We start from the raw sequence: 12,149 nt of genomic DNA, 5'->3' as shown, positions 1-12,149 counted from the left end.
ATCTCGTGTGTTTCAAGCATTTGTGTTGTTGTATTGTAGGTAGCAAGTAGGTGGTCAAAATTCAACGAATGACTGTACAACGCTTATTAAAGCTTCGTTTTTCTTATATTGATATTCTCAAATCAATATTTTGTTAACATTAGTAACCAATTATATAAGTTTTATTAAAATTTTTAGTTAATTAATTTTGAAATTAATAAATAATTAAAAAAAAAATCAGGAATTACATTGCTAAAGTTCACAAATGCATATTGTACGTAATTGCTACGATAAGAAGGCCACATGTAAGCATGCTTTGATCAATTGCATTTGAGGTTAACTTATAATTTTAAAGTCAACAAAGGTCTTTCAATTCTAATCACAGTCAATAAAAATCGCTTTGTATACTACTACTACTATTACTGTTACTACTGCTTCTACTAACTACTACTACTACTACTACTACTAACTGCTAGTACTACAAGAACGATCACTGCTACCGCTACTGCTACTACTTCTACTACCACTACTATGCTGCTGCTACTACTACTACCTCTACTAATACAAATATATACTACTAATAATAATAATACTACTACTACAAATGTATACTACTACTACTACTACCACAACTATACTATTACTACTACTACTATTATTATAATTGTGTTTGTTGCATTAGCAGCATAACACATGGTAACAAATTATGCAACGACAACTAATGCACTGCAGTTCAAACTGTCAAACGGGTCAACCCAACAATAACCACAATAACAACATCATTAACATTATTATTATCACTATTATTATTATCATCATCATCACCAGCATCATCATTATTATTATTATAAAGAACCATCAACAATATCATCGACATGCTGAAACCAAACATGATAATTGAATATAATGATGATGACGACGACGACGATGATGATTAAGACCAAAACTTTGAACTGTCAAGATTGAAAGCACGAAATCATACATCGCCTAACAGACATTATTTTAACTAATAAATATAAAAGGCCATAACACAAGTGATGGTTGTAGAGTAGGGATTGGCATTGTGACTGGTTGGTTGAAGTTGGTCGGTCGGTTGGTCGGTTAGAATAACAAAAACGCGAACGCATTGAGTTAATTGTATTGACTTGAGCGTCATCGCTTGATTAGTTGCCGAGGCAGTTGTGTGTACCATGATGTATGTGCGTTTGGTTTGGTGTTTGTGTTTCTGTTGTACACATCAATTCAGTGGTTTATGTTTATTATTATAAGTTTTTATGGTTTATATATGTTTTATTGTTATTATTATTACTATCATTATTTATTTGTATTATCATGCGGTTCTTATAGTGGGTGTGCTTATGTTTAGCTTAATGGGGAATTTCTATGAATGAAAGTGTTGCGTATTCCATTTTATGCATATTTTTGTAACACAATACAAACCATCGCGTGAAAATAAACACATACGTATTGGCTAACACGTTCCGAAGCCATAATTAAACTGAATACACTAGACTTGCTGGGTAGAAAAATTTTCTGAGGCATTTTCTAAATAAATGTTTCTGCTGGTTTTCTATATGTTTTAAATTGAAATAAAATGTTTTGATACTAAATTATTATTGTCCTGAAATACAAGTGCCAAATTGATGAAAGTTATTTTTTCTGAATTTATATACAAAGTAAAATAAATACTTAGCTATACAAACATTTTGACAAAATTAGGAAAAAATTGACTGAAAAATCAAGTGAGAGTTTATGACATGATCGCTTGCTGTTTCATGCTCGCTCATCATTATGACCAATGACCGCAAAAAGTGTCATAAATAATTTATAGGTGCCTGCTGGTTTCTTCTTCAATGTGTGTGTGTGTGTGTGTTTGTGTGTGTGTGTGTGTGTGCGTATGTGTATGTGTGCGTGTTTGCAGTCTACGTTTATGTTTTTTCTGTGCTGATGTCTGCCTGTTTGTTTCTATCTGTCTGTCTACGTTGGTGTCCATATTTGTTTGTTGTTGTCTGTCGTTGTGTCTGTATTTGTGTTGGTGTCCGTCTGAGTGGGTGTCTATCTGATTTTATATTGGTGTGTTTTTTCTGCTCGTTTGTTGAAACTTGTGTTTAGTTGCTTGACAATGTTTGTGTCTGCCTGCGTTTGTGTGTCTGTTTTTGTTGGTGTCTGTCTATGTTAGTGTGTCTTTTTGTTAATATCTGTCTGTGTTAGAGAGCCTGATAGTTTTATTTGGAGTTTTCCGTCTTTAGGCATTATTAATATATCTGCTTGTCAGCTGTTTGTAGGTTTCATGTTATTTGTTGTGTATGTCATTCAATCAGTGGTCATGTGCTTACGTGCGGTAAGTAGTTGCATTATTTTCTATCTTACAAAAACAAATAAAAATGATATACACACTAATCACATATACACAAACAAAAAGACACACACATTCAACACACACACACACACACACAGACACATTTGAATTGAAATTAATTTTGTAGTTGCGACAATTAGCATGATTAACTTTTTAATATTTTTAGTAACATATGTAAAAAAAATGTTTCATGACTTTAAACCGCAGAACTCAATTAAAACCCAAAAGAGTTTGACTAACATTTGCTTGCATCAACCGAAGTAAGGATCCACATACGCTAGCTAAGGTACTTCAGAATTATGTCTTCAATTATTAAACCAACCCTGATTACACATAAAAAGTAACAAAAAATTTTCATACTAATGAGAACAATGAATTAAAATGAAATCATTAAAAAATATTTAGCTCATCCTTTTGAAGGTTTTCAACGTTATACAAGTCGGCCAGGCCACACGACAACATGGAAACATTCCACACGATCCATCCAATCCAACCCTCTAAACACATGCACTTCATTATACATTCCATGTTTTCTAAATATACGAAATGTCAGATGTATATGGAATGTCAATTATATATGGAACGCCAAAACATGAATGGAATATACGCATGCCAAATACATCCAGCTTATCTGATGTGTCTGGCGTGTATGAAATGAAAACCTACATACAATCAGGTAGATAAATTATTTGACTGGTTGTTTGGGTCGTCCGGTAGATGAATGACTGGCAGGTTAAACGCCCTACAACACGCCCACTGAGTTTTGCTTTTAAAATTATCCATTTTCTTCTTCTAATGAGTTTTGTCTGAATCTGTGTGTATATAGGCTTGTATTTGTGTGTGTGAGTGAGTGTATGTGAGTGTTTTATATTTGTGTGTGTGTGTATGTCTTTCCTTCTCTCCCCTTCCTTCCCCCTTTTTCTCTTTCTCTGTCTCTCTTTTCCCCCCCTCTCTCTCTCTCTCTCTCTCTCTCTCTTCTCTCTCTCTCTCTCTCTCTCTCTCTCTCTCTCTCTCTCTCTCTCTCTCTCTCTCTCTCTCTCTCTCTCTCTCTCTCTCTCTCTCTCTCTCTCTCTCTCTTAAACAAACATCACACACAAACCTATATATATATATATATATATATATAAATTATGAAAATGATAACCTATCATTCTATTTATAACGAATAATAATTTAGTATGTCATTAACTGTTGCTCAAATTTCAAAACAAATCACTAAAGAAGAAAAATAGAATATGATCCCATGGCTAAACCGCAACCATTCAAATCTATTGCATTATTCATGTCTGCCAAGTGAGATGTACAAACAAACCGACAACCTTTGCATGACAACCCCGCAAATATAACATCACTACATCACAGTACTATATTACATTACAACGGCTTCACATCGTTACATTTATATAAATAACATCACTTCTACTTATGTCTGTCTGTAGTGTTTTTTGTCTGTTTTTAAGTTTTTACATCAAAATATTATCACACTATTTTTCTACATTTTTTTTATCATGTCACTCTTTTATATTATTATTATTCTTTAAAAATCAGGATCTGACAGACGCAGAAACTGTTACAGCATGCTAGGCAGTATTACAAAATTAAACAAATAAGTAAGTAAATAAATACTCTATTGTCACATCTTATCATTACATTAACACATAGTTTCGTATCATGACGTTATCATATCCTATGACGTCACAATATTATCGCATCACCACATTATTTGATCATTCCATCATTGCGTTAAATCACTAATTATTATATCATCACATCAGAACATTATCACACAAGAACATTATCACATCAGAACATTATCACATCTGAACCATCATCGTCACACTATTAAATCTCAACATCACTGGGTAATTGAATACAAACATTCAAGAAATCTTCCCTTTATATTTTCTTTAAATCTTCCCTTTATATTCTCTTTATTGCTATTCATTTTATTTTATTTGATAAAATTTTGAACTGATTTTTATTTTGAAAAAAAATGAAAAAATAGAAAAGAGATAAAACTGAAATAATACCCAAGAGAGTTTGATACTTTGAGAAACACTCAAAAACAGAAAGTCTACAACAAATTGAAGTCTGAGGATTAGAAATATTGCAAAGGAAATAAGAATTTTAATTATCTTTTATGTATTAAAAAAACAGACTGAAATAAAAACATTCAAAAATTTCATCTTAAAAGTCTTCCATTGCGTTTGTCTTATGATTTTTCAAAAGCGTTACAGCTTCGCAATGTAATGTCTATACATATTTCACAACAACATTTTTTATGGACCGTGTTGTTTTCCAACGTATAACGAATTAGTTGTTGTTAGAAATATCAGTATTGCATGCGAGTCGGCAATAAAAATGACAAAACGTACTAAGAAAAACTTGTTACCGAAGCCAAAAATTTATAATAAAAACATTAATACCAATAATTACAATGCTCCTATATAGAAATGAAATGAACCGACGAATACTTAGCTAAGTATCGGTCCTCAATCCAACAGGCACGGCGACACGTATATAGTTATTAAGTTAGACAGACGGTAAACTAAGCGCAGATAAGATCAATTAATGATCAAGTTTATTATTAAAAATTTATATTCTAATATTATTTATTTTTATATAAATTATTATTTAAAGCATATGCAGAAGCCGAAATCTCACGTAAATCAGTAGAGCATCACATGAACTGTGCTAGAAAATAATATGTACTTAATATTTTTTACATAAAATAGTACAGGGAAGGAATTGAGAGTTTCAGTAAATATTTCTTGTTTATTTTTTTTTATAAAATTCAGATAAATAATTTTTAAAACTAACAAAGTTTTTATAGTAATTAAAAGAATCCTCATATACAAAGTATTCAATTGAGAGAACCTTTGTTGTACTAAAATTAATAAATATTTCTTAGTTGTTTTTTTCGTATTCATAATGGGCCATTCATCACTTAAGTTTGGTTACCTTCTACTTTAAGTGTTTGTGCGGCAAATATTTTCAAAATATTGTTGAATAGAAATTAGAATAAAAGCAAAGAGAAGCACAAAAATTAACTGGAGTTAAGCAATATAAATATATTTTATATCAAAAAGTGACACATGTGGCTGATTTAACGTTGTAAAATAAACAAAACAACAATATTTTATACAAAACATTACCAGCTTTTGTTTGTTCTTCGTTGCGTTTCTATGTGCGTGTGTGATGAAATGTGCCCATGTATGCGTGTGTGTGTGTGTGTGTGTGTGTGTGTGTGTGTGTGTGTGTGTGTGTGTGTGTGTGTGTGTGTGCGCGCGCGTGAGTGTGCGAATAAATTATTATGCGTGGTCCATTAGTACTCGGCATTTGATCGCATAGAAAATAAATCAAAGAATAAACTAATGCACAGCAAAAAAAAACTATAATAACAATGTCGGTAGCAACAAAAACAACCATAATAATAATAACAATAGTAGTAAAAAAAGACACAACACTGAGAGACAAACATGTAAAATAGACGTTTCAATGTCACCAATATCTCTTACGATCACTTCTACCTGAAGATTAATCCAGGTGTTACTCTCCATACTCATGTGTATGTTTGTTTGCTTGCTTATGTGTGTGTGTGTGTGTGTGTGTGTGTGTGTGTGTGTGTGGTGTGAGTGTGGTGTGTATACAGACAGACTATATTAATATAACATGCGCCTATAAAGTAATATAATAATATAATATAATATTATGTTGTAATAACTTGCGCGCATGTACAGCGCTTATGGGCTAGTTTCATGCACGTGTGATCCAACGTTACTCCTCAGTCGTTATTGTAATCTCTAATAATAATGTGCTGCTACAATTATATGAATACCTTTCCATGTTTAGATCTAAGAGATATACATTCACTTCATAACCACACATCACGCACATTCAGTCAACAGACCCTTGGAAAAATTACGTGGAGGGTGTAAATTAGTTACAACTCCGGTTGAATCAATAAGCTGGTGTCCGACATAGGACAACAACAACAAAAAAAAACAACAACAACAAGCCACATTCATTGCTAGTAAAATTATTGATGCTAACATTTCCAAAGCTTCCATTGCTTCGGAGACTTAAGCGAGAATTTCGAAAAAATGCGTTTCTAACATTTTAAAAATTGAAACAGTGAAGTGAATTGTTTAATTTTGTAAGGCAGACTATTCTGAACAAACGTACAAATATTGTTTATGATCAGATAAAAGTCTAAGTAGTTGGATTTGTCGTTAGGATCTTAAAAATTGGAACTGCCTTTTGAAAAATACGGATATGGTATTGTAGTAATGAAAAAAATTAAAACGTTGGAGCGAGGATGTTAGGAGACGATGCATTGTTTTCGGAAGTGCTTTTGAATTGAATTTGTCGCATCATGTCGTCAGTTAATTCGTTATTGTTTGTTGTTCAACTCTTTTTGTCAATATTTCGCAACACCTGATCGTAATTTTTTTAACGCTTTTTTTTATTATCAAGCGTGAAGATTCGTTCGTTTGCTCTGCTTTCCACTTATTTATTTTATTCTCGCTTTCAAACCGCACAATTTAAAAATTATTTTGTTTAAAGTCTCACGAACTTATTATTCACGTCAACACGTGACACTACACAATGGCTGAATACGTCTGAATGCCTATTTTTCAGTCAGAGATTCTAAGAACATTTAATCGTCTGTTTGAATTTTATTAAATATAAAATAAAAATTAATGAATGCTTGATTAAGAATCGGAATGAATGACTGACACAAGCAGGCATTCCTCCGTACAGCTTCATCATTTCACTTCCAAGAAATTATCACTAGTCGGTCTAGACGTAAAAGAATGTTGTAGCTAGAATGGATTAGTGTAAATTTGCGGAAACATTATGCATGCAAATGAATATGGTCAGACATCATGAATATTAATAAGCACATAGTTAGGACCTAACTTTTATGAATATTCATCAAAATTATTATTACAAATTTAACAAAGTAACAAAATTACTTTGATTAACAAAAACAACAACGACATAATCATATTACAACAACCTGTAAATATACAGACATGCATGTCATAAATATTAATGAACATTTAACAACGGTTTGTTAATACAATGATTGTGATGAATATTAATGAATATTAATGAATATTTATGAATATGCAGTAATCAGTAAACAACCTTTTGCATATTAATGAGGTAGCGATGATTGCCCACCTGTAAAATATTCATCAAGAGTTTCCATGGCAAGTAGCAGCATTGTGAGTCATCACATTCATTCTTCCGAGGTTGGTTTTCTATAATGAACGAACGAACGAATAAATGAATGAATGAATGACTGACTGAATGAATGAATGAATGAACGTATGAATGAATGATTGATAGGTGTCGAGGAAAGAGAAAATGTGTTTTATATGTGCAATATATCGGAATGTTTATTTTCAATCGTTCGTTCGTTCATTTGTTCGTTCGTTCATTCATTCATTCATTCATTTATTTATTCAACTATTTATTCATTTATTTGTTCGTTCCTTCATACATTCATCTATAAATACACTCATATTATTCTACCGTTTGTTCATTCCTTCATTCCTTCATTCATTCATTCATTCATTCATTCATTCATTCATTCATTCATTCATTCATTCATTCATTCATTCATTCATTCATTCATTCATTCATTCATTCATGCATTCATTCATTCATTCATTCATTCATTCATTCATTCATTCATTTTTTCGTTTTGTTTGTTAATTCATTTATTCTAAAACAAAAAAAAAACAAAAAAAACATTTATTCTATTTTTTTTCCTATATTTTATTTCAAATTATGTATCACGTTATGTGTAAAAACAACGAACCAGAAATAGAAGTGATAAATATTTGACCATGCTTACCGTTAGAGAGAATGTAGCTGTATAATTATTTACTGCAAGATAAAAATGTGTTGATGTAGTGAGAACATCTGTTTGGATGAATTGCTGGGCTGCAAAACATTTAAGAAGACATGCATCAAACTAGATGCTTCATCACGCTTTGTCTATTTTAATAAAATACATACATAGTTCTCTAAAACAAGCAGACAAGTCGCTTACTTACAATGTTACAATGATAAAATAAAATATGGCAAAACCACATCATCAGCTATCATCATCTTCTCCATCATCACCATCCTCCATCATTGTTTGTTAGCTTTCTTTCTTTCTTTTATGATACACACACACGTACACACACACACACACACACACACACACACACACGTACACAATGTTCTGCACATACATTCACGTGTACGTATGCTGCATATAACATACACGCACATACATACAAATTTTTTCTTACCCTGATCATCAATATAATGTTCGCGCTGCTGTTTTTTAATGGGTTTTAATTGTAATATATTATGGAATGATATAGTGGTATCTGTACTTGTGATATTTCTGTATTTCTGAATAATAAATTATTATTATTAATATTATTGTTATTAAAATTATTCATATTATTATCATTATGTTATTCACTCTATTGACATTCCTCAGAGGATAATACTGTGATTAAATGCTTCGTTGAACAAATAACATTTTTGGAAGATCATTCCGTACCTTGGGCAGAGCAACCTGCAAATATTGTATAGTCTCAAATGTGTGCACTTTAATACAGTATAACATTTAAATGGGTTGTTGGTTTTGTATGTATTAGTTTTTTTTAATGGTTTTGACAATGAAATGACACTTCAAATTGAATTTCATTTAAAAATTTTTACCGAGACTATAATGCAATGAGAATCAATTTTATTTTCGATCGTAAGAGTATCCTACACACTATAATACATCATAATTCCTTTATACTGGAAACAAGGAATGTGTGTGCACGTCTGTCTGTGTTTGTGTTTGTTTGTGTCTGTGTGTTTGTCTGTCTGTGTGTATGTGAGTGTGTGTATCTGTGCTTGTTTGATTTATTGTGCAAGTCATTTAGTTCCTGGTACCAAACTAATATGCAATATATTGTTTTTAGAGCAGATTAACATCAGCATTCAATGATATTAAGTCGGCTTTCCCCGATCATCATCTTTTACACAACTATCACCAACGCTCCTTTCGTTCACCAATGTTGGGTTACGCAGACAAAACACGAAAACAAGTTGATAAGGAAATTTTCTGTTTATCACATAGTAATCTTCATCGTAAACATCTCTACCCCATTAGCATAACTCAATTTTGGCGTTCATCATACTCATGGTTTAATGATTAAAACTTAAATATGCTGTTTATTAAAATCGTAATTGAGAAAATTGTTTTAGGCGCCAGAGAATGTTCATCTTCATTCCGCAATAATCCCATCTTCTACACTAGTCATCATCATCTTTATTATCATCATGACTGTCATCACTAACATTATCATCATCGTCTACTTCTTCTTCTTTATGTTTATCATCATCTTGACTGTCCTCTCATCATTATCAATTTCATCATCATCATTTATATTTCTTCTTTTCTTCCTCATCATCGTCATCATTTTCATCATCATCTTCTTCTTCGACATCATCATCATTACCGTCATCATCATCTTTTTCTTCTTCACCATCATCATTATCATCGCCTTACCACCACCACCACCAACAGCTAACCTCGTTGATAACTGGCCGATGTTTATGGCTTTCGGAACTTCCTCGCATGCATCAGTTATTACAAAAATGTAGGTCAACCAACAACTTCATCACCATCACCCTCATCATCATCATCATCATCATTATCACCATCATCATCAAATTCATCATCATCATTATTATTATCATCATCAACAACAACAACAACAACTGCATCATCATCATCAACAACAACGTCATCATCACCATCATCAACAACAACGTCATCATCACCATCATCAACATCATCTTCATCATCATCAACAACAACAACAACATCATCTTTTTTGTTCGATCAAAAAAAGATCACATTACGACCATTAAAAAAGATCCAAAAAATTTGCTATTTGAATACATACGTAGTTCACAATGTGGCCCTCACGGCAAAAAGTTTTCCCACTCCTGAATTGGAGTATAAGTTAATAAATAACTATTAAATAAATACATAAATTAATTTATTTAATGAATAAATTCGTGAATAAATAAATAATAGATGAATGTATTATCTAAAAATGTTTATCAATGTTGACGATGCTTGTGAAGTGAAGATGATAACGTTAGTCTGGCGATGATAAAGATGAAGGTGTTAATATAAAGATGAAGGTGTTAAATTTAATAATGATGCTGATGGTTGTTAACGCTAATGACGGCATGGAAGGTAATGGTGAAGATGTTGTTTTTGATGATGTTGTTTTTGATGATGTTGTTTTTGATGATGTTGTTTGATGAATGATGATGATGTTGTTGTTTGATGGATAATGATGATGATGAGGTTGTTGTTGGTGATAAAATGGCTTCGCGGGCCGTAGTTTGCCCACCTCGGCTCTATTAATAATTCCATTCATCCACTAATTAACTCATTCATTGTCAATTCAACAAAATGCTCTCTCTTTTTCTCTTTCTCTCTCTCTCTCTCTCTCTTTCTCTCTCTCTCTGTGCGTGCGTGTGTGTGTATGTGTGTGTGTGTAGTTTTTCATAACTTCATAACTTCGTTTTATGCGCTGTAAATAAACACCATGATAAAAACAAAACATGTAAAACATGTTTAGACTGCTATTATTAAATCATTTTTCCGTAGTTAATCAAAATGATAAATGCGATTGTTTCTTGATAAGAAGGAGAAACTTATCACAACAAACATTCTTGAGATAATTTATGATCAAACAAGATGGCACTGGTTTATTTTTAGCAACGCTGATCAACATTTTTCTACAGAAGATATGACGTTTTTACTGATCATTTTTAGAATGTTATACTATGTGTCAGATTTTCATTTGCATTAAAAAATGCTATTTTTTTTATCGGTGTATCAAAAACAATAGACCCAAACAATATAGGGAGATAAGAATTTATTATAAAATCAATTAACCTTATCCTCATCAAAATATTTGTACTTGCTCGTTAATTTCTAGAAGTGATTAATTTGCCAAATTTTGTTACTTCGAGCTTCCTAACTTTTCTTTACATGCCATCCTTCAATATTAATCTTCAGGTCACACATGCTCCATCTCGGATTTTTTAACTTTTTATATTTTCATTGAATGCTTTCTATGTATAGAATACTTTGACGCTGTGATCTCCGTTATGCTAATTCATTCTTTTTGTTGAAATTTCTTATGATATGAATTTATTGTTTTGGTAAAGCTATGTTAAGTAAGTATAAGCTAGGTCTCATCTCACAACGCCTGTTCACGAGATTTATCAAATGTAAATTACACCATGGATATTGAAATACATTGATTAAATCTGTATGCTTTTGAGGCGATAGTTTAACATGCGAATTGAGCTATAGCACACGCTTTATAACGTTTACTAGGAAGCTTATTCATTGCAGCACAATTTATTGTTGCGGGTTATTCTTCTTACGTTATTAAACGTTAATAATAAAATTGAAGTCAACGTTGACCAGATAATATTTGCATCCTTATATAATCACCTCCAATTTATAAACATCTGGACTTGATCATCAGACCCTACTTATACGGAATACAACAAATATGTCATGCTAATGCTGCTCCGGACTCCCATTAATAAAAAAAAATTGACATGGCAATTCCAGTACTGAATTTTTATGTATTTTCTTTATTAAATTATATTACGAGATTACGAAAAATATTATATCAAAACAGGACAATGTATAGATAGTTGTATAGATAGTAAAGTAGAGCAAAACTTGTATGTGTAGAGTATTATT

This window comes from Helobdella robusta, assembly GCF_000326865.2.
Source record: "Helobdella robusta unplaced genomic scaffold HELROscaffold_3, whole genome shotgun sequence".
Taxonomy (NCBI): domain Eukaryota; kingdom Metazoa; phylum Annelida; class Clitellata; order Rhynchobdellida; family Glossiphoniidae; genus Helobdella; species Helobdella robusta.
Note: the sequence above shows the minus strand (reverse complement) of the source record.